Source organism: Rhipicephalus microplus, chromosome 3, assembly GCF_043290135.1.
Source record: "Rhipicephalus microplus isolate Deutch F79 chromosome 3, USDA_Rmic, whole genome shotgun sequence".
In the NCBI taxonomy this organism is placed as follows: domain Eukaryota; kingdom Metazoa; phylum Arthropoda; class Arachnida; order Ixodida; family Ixodidae; genus Rhipicephalus; species Rhipicephalus microplus.
In genome coordinates this window covers 243,044,981-243,069,896 of record NC_134702.1, presented here as the reverse complement: position 1 = coordinate 243,069,896, position 24,916 = coordinate 243,044,981, and positions in this window count along the sequence as shown.

Below are 24,916 nucleotides of genomic sequence, written 5' to 3'. Positions count from 1 at the left end.
GTCTGCCAGACGTAGATGCTTTCGAAAGTGAATCTCCGCTGCATATGACTCGTAAGTTCGATGCATCTGCGCGCGTAGGTAGGCTCTGAAAAGGCGTACCTGTCGAAGCCATTCTGAGCGCTGAATTTTCATGATCCTCGTTCTGTGCCCATCTGAAGGGGTACACCCTCCGAAGAGCGCTCGAACATCCTCTGGTAGAATCTTGTTCCTTATGGAAAAGCTGAGCGTTCTTGCCTTGCACACGGCGTTGACGATGAGGGCTACAACACCCGAAGGATCTCGCAGTACATGAACGAAAGAGCCCGTTGAACGAGAAATGAAGTCAATGAGGGTGGCGATTTGGGCTTGTTGGTATGGTTGCATGATGATGGATGGTAGCGCAGACAACGAACACGGACAAGAGAAGGCACATAGACACAACACAGCGCTAACTTTCAACAACAGTTTATTACACGCAGATCTCCGTGGTGTATGCGATCCACCACGCCAACGTCGCACGTGCGTAGCTCTAAAAACCATCAAATATAACCAACGCGCGTGTTCCAATACTTTACAAATTTTATATTTTTCAATCTTTTTCTACTTTTTCTTTCTTCCTTTTATCCCATGTTACCACAAACCCTATCTCGAATACATGTAATCAAGTTCCTTATCTGTCAACACCACTGATGGGCTGCTCACACACGTGTCACCTAGCTCTGCAATTCTGCCGGCCTCCAATACCAACCGCGTCATCTCGTGCCTACTTCTATTGATTATAACCGTTTCCTTGAATATCGGTGTGCAATTACATCTCTGGCAATGAAGGGAAAGAAAACCATCAGGAACAACACTATTTACTTTGTTATTGTGCTCGCGCAAGCGATCGTTTATGCATCTACTGGTCTGACCGATATAACACTTTCCACAAGTAAGTGGAATGAGGTAGTAAGTGGAATGAGGTAGTAAGTGGAACAAGTAAATGGAATGAAGTGGTGAGTCTTTGCAGAAGCACAAGACCAGACAAGGGAAAATCAAATGTATGCCAAAAGAAACATAGAAACCTATTTGTGGAGTGCATCATGTGTGTTGTATACCTCATTCCACTTACTTGTGGAAAGTGTTATATCGGTCAGACCAGTAGATGCATAAACGATCGCTTGCGCGAGCACAATAACAAAGTAAATAGTGTTGTTCCTGATGGTTTTCTTTCCCTTCATTGCCAGAGATGTAATTGCACACCGATATTCAAGGAAACGGTTATAATCAATAGAAGTAGGCACGAGATGACGCGGTTGGTATTGGAGGCCGGCAGAATTGCAGAGCTAGGTGACACGTGTGTGAGCAGCCCATCAGTGGTGTTGACAGATAAGGAACTTGATTACATGTATTCGAGATAGGGTTTGTGGTAACATGGGATAAAAGGAAGAAAGAAAAAGTAGAAAAAGATTGAAAAATATAAAATTTGTAAAGTATTGGAACACGCGCGTTGGTTATATTTGATGGTTTTTAGAGCTACGCACGTGCGACGTTGGCGTGGTGGATCGCATACACCACGGAGATCTGCGTGTAATAAACTGTTGTTGAAAGTTAGCGCTGTGTTGTGTCTATGTGCCTTCTCTTGTCCGTGTTCGTTGTCTGCGCTACCATCCATCATCATGCAACCATACCAACAAGCCCAAATCGCCACCCTCATTGACTTCATTTCTCGTTCAACGGGCTCTTTCGTTCATGTACTGCGAGATCCTTCGGGTGTTGTAGCCCTCATCGTCAACGCCGTGTGCAAGGCAAGAACGCTCAGCTTTTCCATAAGGAACAAGATTCTACCAGAGGATGTTCGAGCGCTCTTCGGAGGGTGTACCCCTTCAGATGGGCACAGAACGAGGATCATGAAAATTCAGCGCTCAGAATGGCTTCGACAGGTACGCCTTTTCAGAGCCTACCTACGCGCGCAGATGCATCGAACTTACGAGTCATATGCAGCGGAGATTCACTTTCGAAAGCATCTACGTCTGGCAGACCAAATGATAGAATTCCACTGGAAGCTTCAATTACGACTGTTACGTGAATTGGTGGACAAAGTGCGCGTGAGTGCAACCTCCAACGTTCATGTGGCAGAAGGCATCTGCCTACCGGACTTTGTACTAGAAGTATTGGGACTTGAGCCAAAGTTTGCCGTGCAACCTCAAAAGAACAAGCCGGAACTCGTATCAATTGTACGTCAAGTGTCGAAGCGGGTTCCCGAGGATCAAGCCACCAGGATCATCAACGAAGGTGTGGACGCTTTAAAATTGTGTAGGCCTCCATGCCGCAGTTTGCCTCTCAAACGCGTGGAAACTTACTTGACACAGCATGCTCTGAGTGTACTTCCAGTCGATAAAGAAGGAGGGTTTGCGGTTTTCTCGCATGATGAATTTAAAGAAAAGGCTAAAAGTGCTATTACGGCAGTGTTCAGCGAAAAGAAAAGTATTTCGATTGAAAAAGTGAGGGGAAAAGCAATAGAACTTTGTAAGAGGATGAATCTAGAAGGTGTGCTTAGCGGTATCAGAAAAAGTAAAAATGACAGTCTGGATGTGTTCTTTAGTGCTAAAACGCATAAGGAAGGAGTACCGTTCAGAGTGATAGTGTCGGAGAAGGACACGTGGCAAAAAGCTGTAGCTGTGTATCTGCAAAGAACATTAAACTTGCTTGACATAAATGACCCCTTCCTGACAAAAAATTCGGAACAGGTGATAAGTTTCGTCAGGGAACGAAAAAACATAGGGTTAAAAGCGTTTTCGGCTGACATAAAAGATCTGTACTATTCTCTGCCACAATCAGCAGTATTAACAAGTGTTGGCGAATGCATCGATGAGTACGGTGCCGTTAGATTTAGCTCACAAGCAGGTACGTCCGTCGACAATTTCTTAGAATTACTTAGGTTTTACTTGTCGTCAACGTTTATTGAAAACAATGGTACCCTGTATCTGCAAAAACAAGGAGTATGCATTGGCTCGTGCTTAGCACCAGTTTTAAGTAATTTGTTTTTGGCTGAAATGGACAGGAGGCTATCAGGACGCCTAAATGAATACAATGTTGTGCACGTATTTAGGTACGTCGATGACTTTTTAGTGTTTATCAATGACAGAACTGCAGATTTTGCTACTCAATGTAGTAGCGTGTGTAGCGTTTTTCGTGAGGGGCTTAACCCACTTGAAGTGACTTTTGAAATGCCATGTGACGGAAGGCTCAGATTTCTTGACATTAACTTTCAATTCTCAGATGAAAAGACATGCTGGTGTTACGAGCCCAGAGCAAGTAAGCCTTTACTACAGTTTCACTCAGCGCATACTAAACTGGTAAAACGAGGCATTGCGAAGATGTGCTTGAGTGAGGCACTAAAGAAGTCCTGCCGGTGCCTCATGAATGAAAGCTTCAGACAACAGGTCTCGAGGCTAAGCAATGCCGGGTACCCCAAGAGCCTCGTCGTGTCCGTTGCTGAAGGATTGCACAGAAAAGTGCTGGAGAAAAGATGTGAAAGGATGGATAGGGTGAGCTCAAGAAAGGAAAGTTTTGCCGTAATTCCATACATGCATAAGGTTTCTCACAGGATAAAGAAGATTGCGGAAAAATGTGGCACTAACGTAGTTTTCTCGGCACCCAATAAGTTGGTGAGTCTTTGCAGAAGCACAAGACCAGACAAGGGAAAATCAAATGTATGCCAAAAGAAACATAGAAACCTATTTGTGGAGTGCATCATGTGTGTTGTATACCTCATTCCACTTACTTGTGGAAAGTGTTATATCGGTCAGACCAGTAGATGCATAAACGATCGCTTGCGCGAGCACAATAACAAAGTAAATAGTGTTGTTCCTGATGGTTTTCTTTCCCTTCATTGCCAGAGATGTAATTGCACACCGATATTCAAGGAAACGGTTATAATCAATAGAAGTAGGCACGAGATGACGCGGTTGGTATTGGAGGCCGGCAGAATTGCAGAGCTAGGTGACACGTGTGTGAGCAGCCCATCAGTGGTGTTGACAGATAAGGAACTTGATTACATGTATTCGAGATAGGGTTTGTGGTAACATGGGATAAAAGGAAGAAAGAAAAAGTAGAAAAAGATTGAAAAATATAAAATTTGTAAAGTATTGGAACACGCGCGTTGGTTATATTTGATGGTTTTTAGAGCTACGCACGTGCGACGTTGGCGTGGTGGATCGCATACACCACGGAGATCTGCGTGTAATAAACTGTTGTTGAAAGTTAGCGCTGTGTTGTGTCTATGTGCCTTCTCTTGTCCGTGTTCGTTGTCTGCGCTACCATCCATCATCATGCAACCATACCAACAAGCCCAAATCGCCACCCTCATTGACTTCATTTCTCGTTCAACGGGCTCTTTCGTTCATGTACTGCGAGATCCTTCGGGTGTTGTAGCCCTCATCGTCAACGCCGTGTGCAAGGCAAGAACGCTCAGCTTTTCCATAAGGAACAAGATTCTACCAGAGGATGTTCGAGCGCTCTTCGGAGGGTGTACCCCTTCAGATGGGCACAGAACGAGGATCATGAAAATTCAGCGCTCAGAATGGCTTCGACAGGTACGCCTTTTCAGAGCCTACCTACGCGCGCAGATGCATCGAACTTACGAGTCATATGCAGCGGAGATTCACTTTCGAAAGCATCTACGTCTGGCAGACCAAATGATAGAATTCCACTGGAAGCTTCAATTACGACTGTTACGTGAATTGGTGGACAAAGTGCGCGTGAGTGCAACCTCCAACGTTCATGTGGCAGAAGGCATCTGCCTACCGGACTTTGTACTAGAAGTATTGGGACTTGGGCCAAAGTTTGCCGTGCAACCTCAAAAGAACAAGCCGGAACTCGTATCAATTGTACGTCAAGTGTCGAAGCGGGTTCCCGAGGATCAAGCCACCAGGATCATCAACGAAGGTGTGGACGCTTTAAAATTGTGTAGGCCTCCATGCCGCAGTTTGCCTCTCAAACGCGTGGAAACTTACTTGACACAGCATGCTCTGAGTGTACTTCCAGTCGATAAAGAAGGAGGGTTTGCGGTTTTCTCGCATGATGAATTTAAAGAAAAGGCTAAAAGTGCTATTACGGCAGTGTTCAGCGAAAAGAAAAGTATTTCGATTGAAAAAGTGAGGGGAAAAGCAATAGAACTTTGTAAGAGGATGAATCTAGAAGGTGTGCTTAGCGGTATCAGAAAAAGTAAAAATGACAGTCTGGATGTGTTCTTTAGTGCTAAAACGCATAAGGAAGGAGTACCGTTCAGAGTGATAGTGTCGGAGAAGGACACGTGGCAAAAAGCTGTAGCTGTGTATCTGCAAAGAACATTAAACTTGCTTGACATAAATGACCCCTTCCTGACAAAAAATTCGGAACAGGTGATAAGTTTCGTCAGGGAACGAAAAAACATAGGGTTAAAAGCGTTTTCGGCTGACATAAAAGATCTGTACTATTCTCTGCCACAATCAGCAGTATTAACAAGTGTTGGCGAATGCATCGATGAGTACGGTGCCGTTAGATTTAGCTCACAAGCAGGTACGTCCGTCGACAATTTCTTAGAATTACTTAGGTTTTACTTGTCGTCAACGTTTATTGAAAACAATGGTACCCTGTATCTGCAAAAACAAGGAGTATGCATTGGCTCGTGCTTAGCACCAGTTTTAAGTAATTTGTTTTTGGCTGAAATGGACAGGAGGCTATCAGGACGCCTAAATGAATACAATGTTGTGCACGTATTTAGGTACGTCGATGACTTTTTAGTGTTTATCAATGACAGAACTGCAGATTTTGCTACTCAATGTAGTAGCGTGTGTAGCGTTTTTCGTGAGGGGCTTAACCCACTTGAAGTGACTTTTGAAATGCCATGTGACGGAAGGCTCAGATTTCTTGACATTAACTTTCAATTCTCAGATGAAAAGACATGCTGGTGTTACGAGCCCAGAGCAAGTAAGCCTTTACTACAGTTTCACTCAGCGCATACTAAACTGGTAAAACGAGGCATTGCGAAGATGTGCTTGAGTGAGGCACTAAAGAAGTCCTGCCGGTGCCTCATGAATGAAAGCTTCAGACAACAGGTCTCGAGGCTAAGCAATGCCGGGTACCCCAAGAGCCTCGTCGTGTCCGTTGCTGAAGGATTGCACAGAAAAGTGCTGGAGAAAAGATGTGAAAGGATGGATAGGGTGAGCTCAAGAAAGGAAAGTTTTGCCGTAATTCCATACATGCATAAGGTTTCTCACAGGATAAAGAAGATTGCGGAAAAATGTGGCACTAACGTAGTTTTCTCGGCACCCAATAAGTTGGTGAGTCTTTGCAGAAGCACAAGACCAGACAAGGGAAAATCAAATGTATGCCAAAAGAAACATAGAAACCTATTTGTGGAGTGCATCATGTGTGTTGTATACCTCATTCCACTTACTTGTGGAAAGTGTTATATCGGTCAGACCAGTAGATGCATAAACGATCGCTTGCGCGAGCACAATAACAAAGTAAATAGTGTTGTTCCTGATGGTTTTCTTTCCCTTCATTGCCAGAGATGTAATTGCACACCGATATTCAAGGAAACGGTTATAATCAATAGAAGTAGGCACGAGATGACGCGGTTGGTATTGGAGGCCGGCAGAATTGCAGAGCTAGGTGACACGTGTGTGAGCAGCCCATCAGTGGTGTTGACAGATAAGGAACTTGATTACATGTATTCGAGATAGGGTTTGTGGTAACATGGGATAAAAGGAAGAAAGAAAAAGTAGAAAAAGATTGAAAAATATAAAATTTGTAAAGTATTGGAACACGCGCGTTGGTTATATTTGATGGTTTTTAGAGCTACGCACGTGCGACGTTGGCGTGGTGGATCGCATACACCACGGAGATCTGCGTGTAATAAACTGTTGTTGAAAGTTAGCGCTGTGTTGTGTCTATGTGCCTTCTCTTGTCCGTGTTCGTTGTCTGCGCTACCATCCATCATCATGCAACCATACCAACAAGCCCAAATCGCCACCCTCATTGAACGTCAGCTCGACTCGTTAGCAGGTGCCACCTTCGGTAGAGGCAATCAGCGTGAACTCGATTCATTAGCTGGGGCTACGTTTGGCTGAATGCCAAGTGACTGGCGGTGTCATAAAACAAATGAGAGGGTACCTTGATTTCGCTTTGTATACAGTGATTTCTCAGTTCGTGAAATTTTGACATGTGAGGTCTTGAATAAAGCAGCGTATTGAACGCTATACCTTATTTCGTGCCTCTTTAACTTTGTGGATTTGTTAAAGGCACTTGTTTTCTCTTTCTTTTACTGCTAGTCAGCATAAATTTTTCCCTGCACATATTGTAATGGTACAACAAAGCAATGTTATAACCCTATTCTACGTACACTGGGCAACAACGTGATGTTCTATTAATGGCCTCGTGAGCTGCTTTCTTTATAAAGGTAGGTCTAACAAAGAAAAACCAAATGCAAAGAGCAACATTGAAATTCAAGACTGATCTTCAGGGCAGTAGGTCGTCCGATGTGGTCATATCTTCTACGGTCTTGACAACTGTGTTGTATTCGATGGGGCTACCGAATACGTGGGGCACAAAATTGTTTTATGGTAATAAGCGATCTTAAAAACGTTTCCCTGACTAACCCTCACGAACAAACTTCCTGCTAATGACCGCATAAGTTTCCTTGATAAGGGTTGGCCCTCTACTGAGATCGCGACTGTGCGATATATCTCGCCATTGAAAAAAAAACTTTTGACACGGACGTGTTTTATGCCGCGGTTAACCACCGCTGTTGTGACGTATTTTAGTCGCAATTATGAAGTAAAATATACATCATGAAGTAGCAAAGAAAAACTACGACCCCTGGCTACGCAGCACTCTTCTGCTGCGTAGCCATGGTTCGTAGCGTGAATCGGATTTCACAAATCGCACGTTCTGGGCTGCAGTAACGGCGGGTTATTAGATTCGAAGCAGCTCTTTGATTACCCTGTGCAATGATGTCCCTCCGTCCGTACTCCTTGCTGCAGGTGTTGGTGCGGTGCCAAGTAACTTACGCCTTATTAGCAGCGCACAGTGACGTCTCTCTCCCTTGCCAGCCATGGGCTCGCCGCGTGCCAGCTCTCACTCGCTTCGCCCTCTTCACCACTCGCAACACTCGAGCCCACTTCTCACGTTTGTATCACCTTACCCGCGCCACCACTCTCCATCTGTCGGTAAGAAGCCGCGAGTGGGCAGATGCACGCGCTGCGTGCGCCTCGAGAATAGGGTTTCTCGATGTGTGTGCCCCCTCGGAAGACGGAGCCACTCTTTGAAGGGGTAAGTGCCGCCTACCGATCGGCGGCCGTAATTTGGCTAGCCCCGTTTCGTCGGGGCTGGTTGAGTAAGACCAGTGCGCGGCGTTTTTTCGGGCGAAATGACCGGCTGTTGCATGCCACGGTGCACAAACCACTCGCGAAATGGCTACAGGATGTTCGGATTCCCAAAAAATCTGAAAAGGCGACTCTTGTGGCTTCTAAAGATCAAGCGCGAGAAGTCGCAACCCAAGGACCTTTCTTGTTTGTGCAGCGTAAGTTATACCATTTAGGCAATTCGAGACCTATACCTGAAAGCGCTATCACATGGGCACTTTCAATTGTGATCGAGCTTGATGTGATTGACTCTCTTACGCCAGCTGCAGAAGAGAGCCAAACACTGTTGATAATATTGCTTCCAATCTGGCTTAATTGCGATCACCAGGGCACCGGGTGCAATACACGTTCATTTGGATGCTGCGTACATGCATATTTAACTCATTCATTTTGGATAGCGGAAAACGCGTTGTTGTTAATCGCTTTTTGTGCACAAACTGCGATTGCGCGAAGATGTGCGCCTACGTTGCGTCCTTGTTGCTGCTGGCGTCTTCAACTATTTCTTTTCGGGGCAAAGTCCCTTACACCGCATGTCGTATGGCCCATGTCGGCGTAGTCGTCGTAGTTTTAGTATCCAGTTTCATTGCACTACATGTCAATAAAACGGTGCCACAGCATATCCGCGTAGTGAATGATGATGAGTGGGGCGAAACGCCCGTCAGTTCGTCCGTGCTTCCGTGCGTCCACCTGTGCGTTCGTCCATCTGTCCATCTATGCGTCCGTCCGTTCGTCTGTGTGTCCGTCTGTGCGTCCGTCCACTCATCTGTCCCTGCGTGCGTCCGTCTATCCGTTCTTAACGGCTACGATATGAAATGCGCTTTGAAGTTTGTATCCATCAGCCAGTTTTTGGACATGCCGGTGAACTCTACTCATGAAAATGCTTACTAACGGTACCTGGTTGACCTGATTTCCCAAGGGGAAACAGGGTGTCGTGGAGATGCAGAAGAGAAAATTATAGATGAGGAAATTCTTGTCATTCAAGCACTGAATTCAATAAAGTGCAGCATTTTGCGTCAAATAAGTGGATTTTTTGTGAAAGTAATGTTGAATAAAACAGACTGTGGGCTAGGCAGGATTGCAATAAAGGACTTCTGGAGCCGTGAACATGCATACTTAACTGCACTGAAGGAGTATGTTCAGGATTGTGCGAACTTGTGTTATCCGAGCGGAGAGTATGAGCTCGCTCATATTTTGTGAAGAGATTTTTAAAAGAATCACGTCCTGCCCAGGCAACCTGTTTACCCTGAAATCTCCTCTCAAAGCTGCAACTGAATATTTTTAAAATGGCGAAGTGCAGCGTAGAAGCATGCCAGCAACGCAAGGGTTTTATTAAAAAATGCTGATATTGTGTTATGCACGAGTAAGACTGTACAATCTCCTACGCCAGCTCGAAACAACGAGAATCAGTAGAGGTTGAAGCAAGACATGCGCTGCGATTAACTTGCAGTAAGTTATAGCACTTTTTTCGGAGTATAATAAAGTTATTGTTCATATAGAGCTGTGGCATCTGAAATCGCCGTATAATAAATGCAACTTACTTGCTCACTGGCGTAAAGCAGTGTGGTGCTTCATTTTAACGATATGAAGTAACGCTTATCAAAAATTGCTAATTTACAATATATTTCTGCAGAAAACATGCTATATCTAGTTTGACAGTCAATGTCTGCGTGTGAGCTATGATTTATTGCCATAAAAGACACATATATATCACCAAGTAGTATGGTCTGATTCAACAATATCTTGCCCATGTGCTCTTTGCGGTATGGTAAAAGAGCTGAAAACAATACACAATATACTGCCCGTTTCACGGAGTGGTCTATAATTGAGGTAGCTATTGAATAATTCAAAAACAATATATGAAAATATGGTACGCAATCACAGTTTTATGGGCGACGCTTCTAAAGCGGTGGGTTTGTCCATGCATGTCTGTGACCAATTCGTAACCAGCTAGTTGTATGAATCACTCAGCATGTGGCGCTAGTGAGAGTGACAGACAGACAGACGGAAAGACAGACAGATGCATGGACGAATGAACGGAAACAAGAAAGAACGGATACACGGAAGCGCGGACGGACGTACGCTTCGCCCCACTCATCTTCATGAATGAGGTAGAGTGGGTGGTTTGAAGCGGTCGTCCATCCATGCTATGCTGTGCTCTGTGTATATGCTGGACGGATGGACGCATGGACGGACCCACGGATGAACGTACGGACAGACGGAAGCATGAACAAATGAACGCATGAACGGAAGCACAGACGGAAGCTTCACCCCACACATCATCATTCACTTTGTGGATATGCTTTGATATTTCTCTTTTCTCACGAAAGCACCTATTTTTTATATTTTTTTCTAGCCAGCTGACAAGCGGCAAACTGTTTTTACATTTTTGTGGAAGCACACAACACACAAATACATGGAATGGTCATGTTACTTAGGTGCGTGTGCTTTACATCTTTAACCTATATAAATAGTTACCGACTAGTTCAAACATACGCTAATTGAAGGTGGTAACGCAGCTGGCATCGACGGTATTTTTCTGCTGCGACCAACTCCAGCTGCTAATGTCGCTTTAAAAATTCAGCCTAGAGACTAGAAATCTAAGACCTTTACACTCCCGACTCAAAAACTTTGTATTTCTCTCGTATTCTTTGAGTACCACACGTTTTGACGCAACAAACTCTGTATGTAGCCGCGCAACACTCCTTGGCTAGCCATCGTAGCTATAGCCAGCTTGCGGGGAAAGCATCGTAATTGCGGATTCTGTAGCAAACGAAGCGGTTATTTCCACCCCTCAAGGCGGCGGGGGAGGGTGCGTGCATCGAGCAAACGAAGCGGTTATTTCCACCCCTCAAGGCGGCGGGGGAGGGTGCGTGCATCGAGCAACCCTACTCGGGAATCTCGCTGCACCGACAATGAAGACAGCGCGCAGTTGCTTGCCCCGCCATGGCGCCGACGGGCGAGACGCCGTCGCGGCATGCTTCCCGCTAGTGAGCGCGTAACTTTACCGGCTGTCACTGGTGTTGCGAGGGCTAGCGCAGTTGATCGCGTTCTCGATTGGCGAGGTCAACACCGACCAGGCGCGAGCCAGGGAAGCGAGACGCAAGCGTCGCCAGAGGAATACCAGCGACACCGACGAGGTGCAGGTCAAGAACACCGATCGCTTTCGAGAATACTCGCAATGTCCACGGACTATAGGTGGCGCGCCGTGCGATCCAAGATGGCTGCGAAGGGACGATCGACCCGTGAACTCGCATAGGAAAAGGTAGAACACACGGACGTACTCCCCGTACCGCTTTCACCGGATGAATTCTTGGTCGTCAACTGAATGTATATGGGGCCAAATTACTCTCCCAAACTAAAGGAAGGGCTAAATGTTCGCTACCTTGTTTCTTGCCGCCGTTTAAAGGGTGATGGTGTCAGCTGATTGCCCTAGTATCAACGACACTTTGCGTAATCCTGTGCATGCTCCAGAAAACTGCGCGAACAAGAATTCAGATATGAATTGAACGGCCCTCCGAGATCAATTATGTGGAGCCTGCCGAATGGGCCGCAGTAGTAAGCCACTAGCGAGCAGCGCGCCGTCGCGGCTGCACAGGACTGAATGTTTACCTTAGCGATGGTTTCAAAACATATTGCGCCATCGTCATTACTTGCGCTGTAAGCATCAGGTACCTGCTTCCTCAGCGGAACACAAACATTAAACTTACCATTAACTAGCATTTGTGTCACAGCCATGACCGGACTCCAACAGTGTGCAATTCGCGGCACTTGGGTGTTGCAGGTTCCCTCAATGTGATCGAAACAAGGATATCGAAACGAATACACGCGCACGCTTTTCGCAGTGTCAAATTTGTAAATATTTGTGAAACAACGACGTTGTTCGGACGGCACCAGTGAAGTGGAGGAGAAGTTAGCGTGGACTGTACAGTTGTAACTGCATATTTTATAGCTCTAGCCATTTCGCTTCGATGGTCGAGCTCGAACGTATTGGTGGCATGCGGCGTTTTGTATATTCATTGTAATTGGGCTACATGCTATTTACAAGAAAAAGTATGTTTTTTTCTTTTGAGCTCAGTGAAGGACACTATACAGTAAACATAATCAAAGCAAGTTAAAAGCGTAAAAAAACAATGCACGAAGGGACGGTAAATACAACTCGCTCGCTGCTCGCGAGCTAGCAGCTGATCATTCATCGTCGCTGTCACTCTCTGCGCTTGACAACCATCTACGTCCAGTGAAAAATCCTTGACGTCAAGACGGTTTCTTTGAACATCACCGATGAAAGTAATCTGAGAAATTTTCTCCGTCGAACGACTTCGATAGCACCAACAACGCGTCATTGCAGAGCCCACATTTATCTGCGGGTGCGGAGAACATTTCGCTCAGATATCAAGCAAGAAAGGAATCGCGCGCAGTGAGCTGCCATCTATTGATGAAAGTAAAAAACAATCGGCGCAGCGTAAGCCAAGGTTTGTAAGCGCAAATCGGGAGCCTGCGCTAATTTCCGCTTGCAATGAATGTTATGGAATTGATGCACTACAAAAGCACTGACGAATGCTAACCGCACGTAAAACAAGGCGCGTTTTCACTGCAAAGGTTACAAAATAACATTTACCTATCTAACGTGGCTGCAGAAAATTTCGCGAAGGTGATATGTGTATTCTGCGGGGTATATTCCAAAGCGCGAGTTGCCACGTATATTCACAAAACATCGCCTGTCGCAGGAACGAATCAGATTTATCGTGTCACGGTTAGTCCGGTATATTCACTGATGTACGCAACATGCAAAGTGGTTTGTGTTCGTTTCTTGCTAACGCTTTAACACTGAAGCTGGCATGGCCGAACAAGGGAGCGTTGGGAGCGTGTGCCTACTGATCATCCTTAAGAAGACACTCCTGAATTACGCTTGGCGGCGTGAAAGTCAACATGAACATTGAGAATAGAGTGCGCGCGAGAAACACCGACAATACGCGAGCCAAGGAAGCTGAGCACAAGCGTCTTCAACGCATCCCGCCTCCCATTTTTTTTGCGTTTCAAACAAACGTTTACTCGAGAAAATGTTACATTGAGTTTCGCTTCAAACCGTTTTTTCAGCACCCGCGTTGACGCCCGTTTCAACCGGGTCAATGCCATGCGCGCCGCTGCTGCTTCGCATCTCGCCGGGGTTTCCTTCGAGCAGATGGTCCATAGTTTTTTATAAACACCATTTACAGTTGACGTTGCTCACAACTCGGTCGATATAGGGAGTCTGTAAAAATTGCAGAGTACCACCTCTGTTTTCCGCGTGTCGCCACCGATGCGATTGGTTTACTTACGTGACGCGACCTCATGCCGTCATATTCCTTCTTAGTGCTTTTTGGTACGCCCGTGTTCAACGAGCAGCGTGGCTGGGCTTTTAGGATGCGCGCAGTACTTAGGGGTATTTGGTCACTTTTGTAACGCCCCATGCAGATGCCAGGAAGTATACTTTAGCATCAACTCAACGTGACCCAGAAATATTGGTGATTTTAGCATTTTGTAGAAGAGAAGCGCTAAGGAATGGCATTACACGTTAATGTATATTGAAGTTGATCGCAAAAAATTTGTCCGTTCCAAAAACACTCGTTCCTGCTGTCCCCTACGCGATGTTTGCAAGAGTACTCGCTTAAAACATTAATTTACCTTAATTTTCCGTTCGGTCTGGTCAGTGATTTAAAACGAAGCGCTGCATACTCCTCATCTTTCTCGGCTCTTTATGTGTGTGTTTTTTAACAGAATCCGCATGCATTTCGAGGAAGTTCGTCAGGTACGAAAAAGAAATAAGAAATATAAAATAAATGTTCACTGGTTCACCTGCATTGTGACAGCAGCATGATAATTTGCCGTATCGCAATATACTACTGTGGGTGTTAGGAGCACTGGGCATAAATTTGGGGATGTAAGATGGTATGAAATACTAGGCGTGTTTCTTGCAAAAAATGACGTCAAAACGTTGTTTACCACCGAAGATACACTTACCATGCAGTTCAATCGAAGGAAACCATCACAAATAAAAACAAGTATGTATTTTTGGAGTGAATTGCACTCGTTCTTGGCGCATTTGTAACAGCTGATTGTGTGGCATAAAAATACAACGCAAATTTTGTGGTCCATGTTTCTTTGCTTATCATCATAATTTTTTAAAGGCTTCTCATGCACTCTAGCCACTTAGGTATGTACGCGACTGCTTTAAATCTTCTAAGTTTTTTGTTTTATTTCTTTCTTTTTTGCGTGTGTTGTATCGTGCGAGTGTCCGTTGGTCACTCGAAGGGGCCGTCTTCCTTGTTTATGGGCAGCTGCGATCGGCGAGCCTCCCAGTGCTGCAGGCGCTGTGTCAGCACAAAGGCGGCGGCCTCGCTTTATTGCACTTTGCGAGGACGGATGCAAGAAGAGGGAAACATGCCGCTTTGCGCATCCGTGGCCTGCGGGACGTTCGACACTGCTTTCCCTAATGGCGAAGCGACGGGCCTCCCCCACTGACTTCGTGGAACGATTTGTGCACGTGTGTGTGTGGTGTGTGCTTGTTTGTGTCAGCGTGCGCGTATGTGTACTCGGATCTGTGGTCGAAAGAGGAGAGCGAGAAAGTGCGGGAAGAGCCAGAGACGCAGCGAGAACGGCGAGTGACAAGGAGTCTGCGAATTGCGAGTGACTTGAGCGGTTTTGCGTTGTGCGATGTGCGGTATTGAGCGGTTGCGCGAGTAATATTGTAACCTAGTTTTCTTAAGTACATACAAGCTTCCGTTTTACATTTTTTTGACAGTGCGCGAGTCGTGTGTTGCGTCTTTTATTATATTTCACCCCCTTATACGGCCATATCTGCTACACTTTAAAATTTACCAAAAGCGGGATACAGGACGCTAAAAGATAAATGTGAAACACTGTTCTGGGGTTCCTGGTTTCCTAGTGTCAGTGCATATAAACCTTTTCAACTGAGATACTTTGTTGCTTTAGCGCAAGCTTTAAAAATTTTAGGTTACGCTACTCCTGACCAAAAACTTAGGATATTCTGCGCCAGGAAAGCGGTAATAAGCGCGCATGACGACAAAAAAAAAGTTGATATTAAACTGAACCCCCCGCAGCTTACACGCTGCTGACGTTAACAAAACAAGCTTTACGTTGGAGCACAGCACACTAGCAAGAACACGCCTCATCTCGTGTCAATCAAGTGCTGTCGTTCAGTTTTAACTACCTACATTTCTACGAATCAGATCGGAAATGACAACGCATTCGCAAACAAAATACGGTAGGATAGTTCCCGCACGCTAATTGGCCCATATACATGGGGCTGCTGTCGTTCCGAACCGAGACATAAATACGTCGCGCACAAATTTCAAACAACGTACACAAATTACTCCTGTTACAAATATCAACAAGTTCACCTCCGTTCCTATTGAACACAAGTGTGACACGAAGCTCGACTTATAAAGCCACGAAAACAGTGCCAGAGCACATGGCGGCACTCGTCACACATTACGTTCACAATCCTACCACTTACCGCACTGTTAGTTAAAAACAACGATAACTAAAAACTCTTCTAATACCATGTTGAAGAAACACACACACACACATATTCCAGTTACGCCAGGAGCGACATAGCATGTGCTGTGACGTGAGCCTCAACAGCGACTGTACATTCAGCAGACTTCAATGCTAACGCAAACACGCAATATTCACCTGGTCTATATGCAAATGGTGTCTTGCGTGAAATCACTGAGCACAAACACCCCCATACCGAGCGAACACACCCACCAGAAAACGACAATGATGAAGTCATGATTTGTAATGAAGAGAATTGACGAGTACATGGCAACATTCGCCGCACATTGCATTGGAAATCGCCCTGCTTACTGCGCAGTTCATTTATAATCATCGGTGACTCTAAATCGTTTCTGGTATCCTCTTGAAGAAACACACACGCCTATCCCAGTTCAGGTGAGCGCAACAAAACATCCAGGGGCAAAGATCGGCCTGGTCTGGTGCACGCTACCGGTGCTCCGGACAGCCCAGAAGGGAAATCACCGCAGCCGCTAAATGTTGCCCGCGTACAGCCCATTTTTGTGGTACTCTGCAATTTTTAGACGATAGCCTTTCCTTAGCTACATGAACACAAAAGTTTTTGTCTGTCTGTCTATCTGTCTGCCTGTCTGTCTCTACATTTGCCTGTTCGTGTGCCGTAAAGATATTCCATATGGCCACAAACGATACCCCAAACGGCCAAACTCATTTGCAGCGCCCACCAATATCACTCTAGTTTCATCGTTCATACTTGTGCGATTGTTATACAAAAAGGAATAATTGCACATATCTAAGGCACCATAACTACACGTCAATAATTTGTGTGTGTGGCTTTATACTAGAAATGGCATATATAGGTAATTCTAAAAACCGTAGCGTTTATCACGCTGCGATGACAATGCAAGCGATGCTCAAAAAAGGCAAGTGTTTCTAACTCTTCGCTAAGACGATACGGTGGTGGCACCTACCCATCACTTTGCGTTCTACGCCTTATCGCCTCCGAGACAGGCGCGCATGCCTTCCTTTGTTTTCGAAGATAACTGCCAGATAGCATTCGTGTCTAACGTGCCTCGATGCGCTCGTTCGCCTTCGTTAGACGAATCAAGACACTTTGACGCAGCGCTTCGAGAATCCAATTCACCGATTTTCTCGCGTTGAACATAAAACAAACGTTTTGTTCGCTCTCTCCAGACGCAAGGTTATCGTCTATCGAGGACATTTGCAGTGAAACATGCCGATCGGGGCCAATTTTTTTTTTCCAGTGACTCTCGGTGGATTAAGCGTTTGTGTTGTTATTAGCGAGATGATTTGAAGGGGTGGACGGTGCTGTAAATTTCATTGCCAGGTGTGTTGTGATGCACGAGAGCCTCCATAGGCATTGTCTCTCGTGCGCGCACACGTATCTCGTGATCAAGAGGTTTTGGACGGCTTGTGCTTTCACGGGAAGTTTGACCACAAAGGTCGCTTCGCTGCGGCGGCCACTGCGGTCACCAGATGTTCCAAGCAATCACGCTGCTCACACACAACTACGTGGCAACCGTGATAGTCTACAGTACATGCTCGTTGAGCATACACCTGTGCAACCATTTCGGGCTTCGTTCTTTGTGTACGAGCAGCGCCCTCCTGTCTAGCAGCGACAGTTGTTCACACTCGTCCTGCGTATGTTCTTGTGCGAATTTTCTGCTTGAAGAGCACGCGCGAAACTTCAAAGCTACTTTTCATTCTTCGCGAGGCATTAAACATCTTCGCTATATCATCAATTTCTTGACTCTTGCGGTGAAAGAAAATGCAATAGGCGTGCAATTACCTTTATCAAGACACATTGCTATTTCGTCTACACAGATTGTTATCCATCCGCTTTGCTTTTTTCACATCTATATCACAATTATACATTTACAACGGTGCAATTCAGGTCCCCTGTATCTTTCCTTGGCTTCAATAATTACTGGTTTTCATTATCCTGCTTAAGTGAAGCTGAAAGTTTGTAAAGAAAAATGCAGCGGCTCCCGAATGATTTCATGAAGGGCAATGCAAGCTTGAATGCCATAACAGATCGTTGATTGAACACCAACTTGAACAATAATCATAAACAGGGATTCTGCTGGCATAATTGTGACAGAGAAGCACACAGTCACTTTTAGAATCTCTATACATCCAAACGACTAAAAATGCAATTAGTCAGACGGGGGCGAATCTCCCCGAGATTGAGATGCGCACTCTGCACCACCCAACACATAAGTAGCCACCGCCTCTTGCACCTTCTTCATAGTGAACGAGGCAGCCAGAGTGGCCCCAAAAAGGCAGTAGATGTTTCTTTTTCTTGGGACAAGGCGAGTGCCTGTTTTATATATTCAGGGGTTTTCGTTAAGGCTGTGTCAAATACGGAAGCGACGACTCCACACATTCACTCTGCAACTTCACTAGGAGTTAATCTTGCTGAAAAACTGCAAATTATGTATAAATAACGCAGCACCTGTGCGCTACCCGTTCCCTAAATTGAGGCCGCTTGTGTCATGGCGGGAGCAATATGACATAACTAGCCGTTGAGGTGTTCTTCATTAGTTAAGAGGGAACCTCACAATCACGTATTGGGAGATGTAAAATCACTACAGACTGGGAAGCGCTTATTGTATACCACTATGCATCTGATAATTGCTATTCAGGCAGTGGTGGCCTGGCACCTCCTTTAAACAAATATTGCTCGAATCTGGTGGTTTATTATTGTCACTCAGGTCATTATTTATACAATTGTGAAGAACGTCAGAAACAAGTTGAGCAACCATGCATCATTGAATCCTTGCCTTCAGTCACCTGAAAGTCACATAATAAATATTATTGAGCATTGGGAGTATACCTCATTTGCATCCCCCCACCCCTTTGGTGCACTCGATCCAGCTGTGTCAGTGAAACTAGCACATTTATTTGCGTGTACTTCCCTTAGTTAGTAGAAATGCAATATAGTGCACATTATAAAGCCTCAATACCGATGCACTAGTATTTACTAATTTATTTTTTAATTCATTGCCCTCATTTCATCCAGGGGTTTTGCAGACAAATGGTTCCAGCAACAACAACATATGGACTGCACTAAGTGCAACTGTGCTTACAATCTCAGCCTTACAAGCCCAAAGACATTTTTTGCGGAACATAATAAATGGTCTAAACACTGCTTGACAATTTAGAAAAAAAAGACACACAGCATCCTAATCGTAACAAACAAAAAAGACACACAGGTACATTGTTGATTACGATAGTAGATGCTCACAGAATACATAAGTATTCTGCCATGAAATTATCTCTAGATAGTTCAGGGTAAACAAACTATAAGTGGAATGTAGCTTGCACAACTTCAATGGCAGTTTTTCTTTTGATTCAAAGCATAAAAGCACCACAAACTTGGCTAAGCCATGATCAACTGAGATTTCTGCTTTAACGTGGCGAACAGCAGCGAAAGCTTATCATCTTTTTCTTTAGTTAACGATTTTAGTGGCATGACACAAGCCTCGACGCATGAAAATGTCAACCTCTTTTATTGCACTGCAATTTCAAAATAGGTTTTATGAAAAATACATGGCAATGCATCATAAAGGCGCATCAGGCTGCTAGGGCTGTTTTCTAATTTACAACTCGTTCTTTTGGGAGCGTAGCTTGGTATGCTAACTGGTAAGTATGGTCAGTCACAATCATTCAAAAGTCATGAGACAGTATGAGTGCATGAAGAGTGAGTAAGTAGAAACAAGTACCAGTGTGAGAGAATCCTGGCAACTGGGAGTATAGGCATGAAGCAAATTCAGTCAAAGTTATTTTCAACCTGTAATACATGAAAGACTGTGATGAAAATCTATCTTCAGAACAATCATTGTCAAGAAATTTGATCACAAACAGACTTAGCAGCGATTAACAGGGCACTATGTGAGCACAGAAACACCGAAATGAGCGTACTAAGAAGCTTCTGCAATTATACCGTAGGTCCCTAATACACACCAACAATTCGGTGCAATGAAATATGAAATTCTGCCTCGTGGCGTGATGAAATTGTATACATGGCTTGATATATTCTATGTATTGCAGCCTAAATGTTACTGTGTGAGCTGATAGCCTATAAAGCGTCACTTCTAACCTGATTTCTTAATTCATATAACTGCATGCATTCACGTTTTCATATTGCTTAGAGCACTTGGGCAATGTTCTTTGAGAAAGGGTACTATCACGCGCAATTATTCTTTGTTTTCACTGTTAGTCCGTTTCGCTAAAACCTTACTGTTGCACATTTTCACTTGTTGCAAGCCACACCTTCGGGTACCGCAGCATTCTTGAATGGTGTCTATCATTTTAACACTCACCCAATAACGACGAGCTCAGCTGATCAACACAGTAATGCGTCTTCTACTGAAAACAAGTAGGGCTCATTCACACTGAGAGAAGTGTTTAGCACGCCACATTTAAGCTACTCTGAATAAATTATCGAACTGCTTTGTGGTTTCAACAGTGAACTACAAAATTTTAAATACACTGAAACCATGCATTTTGATAGAGATAGGACTAGATTCTGGCAAATGCAAACTAAAAATAACTGCAGCTCTGCTTAGAAAGAGAAGAAAACACATGCTTTCCAGAGCTTTGTGTGAAGACGAATTTTACTTCTGCGGAGAGTGCAGCTCCAACTACACAGAATGGGGCATTTTCTAAATTTTATGATTAAGATTACACTGCTTTTAAACCTCTGTCAGCACTGCATGCTGGTACATGTAAACAAACATCCACAGACTTTATTCACTGGCTCGCTTGCCCTGCGGATTATTTTTATTAATTTCAGCTGGACATTTTCTGCACTCAAGGCTGGAGACGTTAGGGCACTTGCTGTCATGCACTGCAGTTAACTCAATCCTCTGCCTATCACATAAAAAAAATTTGCTTGTTGTATAGAGACATGTCGAATCAGATTTTGGCATCATTTCTGGCAAGAAGCGTGGTTTGAAACGGTGAGCCACTTCGGAACCTGTGGAGGACATGCATTTGCTATTGATGTGTGTAAAGCTATAAAAAAATAGTCACTTCCGTATGGATTAATAATGACTTCCCCTCTTACTAGAGGCAGGAGTGATGAAGACTTCAGTCTGAAGTCTGTTGTTGAGTATGTATTGTTAGCGATGTTAGAATAGGTTGGCTCTTTTCGATTCAGAAAGCAAGCGCCGGATGAGAAAAGAAACCTCGTGCATAACTGCGAAAGTCACTCCAAATTTTGCTATTTCTAATGCAGTTCCCTGCGATAAGATATGATTCTAGAGCTTCGTCTATTAAGGACTGCGATTCGCGGTTTGCAAGACGCTAGTGCGGGGGTATATAGATCAGATGGTCACGACCTTATTTAAAAGGACTGCTCGAACCCCATGGGCGTCCAGGGATGTTTGTAGTGATAGGTGTGCACAAGCAATCCCTTGATTGGTTATAACAGCCCTACCTCTGGATTACGCAACAGCATGATCACGATCCTTTCGAAAAATAGCGTAATAACGTAAAAAAGTTAGTGTGCTTAGGTTTCAGGTGTGTTTCTTGTTCGCACAGCAGTTTAGGTGCGTGTATGTGTAAAAGTTCTTGGGTATCGTCCAGGTTTGTCACTAGTCTTCTGACGTTCCACTGAAGTATTTTTGTCTCCGTTTTGTTGTAGTGAGGTCCTGTGCGTACAGAAGTGCTGCCTTATGTTACAGGACCGGCCTTTTGGGTGCCCTGCACTGGGCTTTTTTTTTATTTTTCAAGCACGTCCAAGAGCTGCGTCTGTCCTTCGGTGTCTGAGGCACCGGAGGAGTGGCGCTTGTATCATCACCTCTACCGAGGTGGTGGATGGTCCGTGCACGGCAGGCGCTTCTACAGGAGTGTCAGGCCTAATTGTGTTTGCAGTGGCCCGGAGTCCCGCAGAATCATAGGTCTGCTGGCCCAGTTTACCAATGGGTGCTACAGCACAGGCTGCTTCAGCCGAGGGCACTGGTGATGTCACACGCTGTGAGATATTCGCGGGAGAGAAGAGACTTGGCACGGCACCCTGGCACGCCAGTTTGGCAAAGAAATAAGAGAACTGTTTTTGTACAGAAAAAGTTTTCGCGCTTCTTAAGACAGGTTGAAGTTAACTTGCAGTTCGACTATTTTTTTCTCTTTCTTCCACGACGGGCATGTTCGTTATTAGGCGGAAATGTCCCCTTCGCAGTTCGCACAACAGGCAGCGGAGTTGCACTTGCCAGGCACATGTTCAATGGATGCGCATTCAGCGCATGAAGCACGTCCTGTGCACCTCTGCGATCCGTGTCCAAAGCGGGGCATTTGAAGCAACAGCGTGGATTTGGTAAATACGGTCTCACACAAAGACTTCAGTAGCCCGTTTATATTACGATTATGTGTTTTGTCGGGATTTCTATGTCGTCTTAACCTTATCACGATTCTTTTTACTTTGACGACGATCAGGGAGTTCACTTGCACTGTGTTGAAGAAGGTCATCGTTATAGACGATGCCACGTACAGTATTTAAGAATATATGAGGGCCCGGTGACAGGGATTTCTTTGAAAGCTACAAGTTTAGACATTCTCTTATACTGGTGCTTATCACGAACGTCCAGAAGATCGCTGCTTCCCATCTTTGTCACTTTGTAACCTGGGCAGATTGCCTCTATTGGATTGGATTGGATCGGATAAACTTTTATTTGGTCCCCCAAAACACAGATCGCTGTGTTGCGGGCAACTCCCACGTTGGACTGAGATGCCAAGCTCCTCAGCCGCCTCGCGGGCTTGGTGGACAGCCCAGAGCTGATCAGCCAAGGACGAGCTGCGGATTGCCGCCTCCCCTCTAGTAGAGGTGATGTTCAATATATGAGCGAATTTGGTGCACTGCCAGAGCATGTGTTCTAATGAAGCTATTTCCCCACAATGTGGACAAAGATTACTTGGGTATAGGTCAGGATACAGGATGTGTAACATTTTCAAAGTAGGGTACATCCGCGTTTGCAAAAGCCTTAATGTAAGTGCTTGGGGCTGGGTTAGATTTTTGTGAGGTGGAAGAAAATCCTTCTAGACAGGTAGAAATGTTTAGTGAGCTCGTTATATGTTGTAAGAATTTCCCGGTTATCCCCTTCACCTAGAACGCATCCCCGGGGAGGCGCGGTTGGAGAGTTCTCGTGCTGCCTCGTGTGCTGCTTCATTAAGATTGGGAGGGGAATCGTTGATTTGCCCAAGGTGAGCTGGGAACCAACTCAGAAGATGATGCGTTATATTCTTACTTTGCAGTATTCTCAGCGTTTGTTCAGAGACCGTCCCCTTGGCGAACGCCAGTAGTGCTGCCATGAAATCACTGTAGACGACTTCAACGTTATTCGTCTTCAGCGCTAAGGCGATGGCCACCTGTTCCGCAATGATTGGGTCTTTCGTCCTGACCGTCGCTGAGTTGACGACATGGCCAGCTCATCGACCACCACTGCCACAAATTCTTTCCCATTGGCGTAAGAAGCCGCGTCAACAAATACGACCCCTCGTTCCTCGTTTGAGTTTTGACGAAGTATAGTCCTGGCCCTTGCTACTCTTCTTCCGACGTTGTGTTCTGGATGCATGTTTCTTGGTATAGAAGACACCGTGATATTCTCCCTGATTTTGTCGGGGATATCATGGTAATTGCGTCTGATTGCCATTGATTGCCCAGCTCCTGCAGGATCATTCTCCCCGACCTTGTTGTAGATAATCTTGCAAACTGTGCTCTCTCTTGGGCTTCTGCTATTTCTTCGAGCGTGTTGTGAATGCTAAGCTCAAGCAGACGCTCGGTGCTGGTATGTATGGGTAGGCCCAGGACCTTCTTGATAACTTTCCTGAGGAGCACATTCAGTGTCTCGGACTCTGCTTTTCACCAGTTGTGCATTGCTGCCTCGTACGTGAAATGGCTTAGAACAAACGCATGCATCAACCTGATGAGGTTGTCTTCCTTGATCCCATTTCTTTTGTTGGCCACTCTGCGTATGAGGTGCACCGCACTGTCTGTTCTGTTTTCCAAGTTAACTTGGCTATGGATTTGCTGTTGGCGCCGGTAGACTCTATCAGCACGCCCAAGACTTTGATGGAGTCGACCCTCTGGATGGCATCCCCTTGATTTGTATGGAGGTGGATGTCTATGTGGTTTAACGGCTTCCACCCCCTGGGCTCCAGTCCCCGGCGTGCAGTCCGATACAGTAAAAGTTCTGACTTACTCGAGGAGCACTTGAGCCCATAAGGACGAAGGTACTCTTCTACAGTGTCAATCGCCTCTTGCAGGGCGCTATCAATCTGCCCCTCACTTCCACCTGTGCATCAGATGGTAATGTCATCTGCGTAGATGCTGTGTTCAATCCTTCAATGCTTGATAATTTCTTTGACAGTCCAATCATGGCAATGTTGAACAGCATTGGTGAAATCACTGCCAGCTTGCGGCGTGCCCCTTGCTTCTAGTTCAATTGCTGTGGTCTCGATATCTGCAATCTTCATCACGGCTTTCCAATTTGTAAGAAAGGACCATACGTAGTCATAGAAGGCTTGCCCCAGACCAAGCTTGGAAATTGCTTCGAGTACGAATGAGTGGTGGATGTTGTCAAACGCTTTTTCTAGATCTAGGCACAGAATGGCTCTCACGTCTCCGGTAGATTGCCTCTATGAGGGCTTTGAAATACGAATGTTGAGAGTGTTCGAACAGTTTTAGTTGGATGTTCACTCTGTATTACGTGGTATTCAGGAACGATTTTTAATTAAGGCAAAAGTGAAGTTATCTTCGGTACGCAACCTTTTTGGGTGGCGATCAGGAAGTGGCGAGAAGGGGCTTGCCATAATAAAGATGAGAACATGGCGGCGATGGTGGCCACTCACCACCGAGCCCTACAAGGGGACGCTGCAGGGTAAATCACTTGAAGACGCCAGCCATGTATCGTCTCCATAACCAAACATAGGTACCCAAGGTTAGGCAACTACACAAGGTTAATTCTCACCGCCAAGACAACACAGCTTAAAGTGAG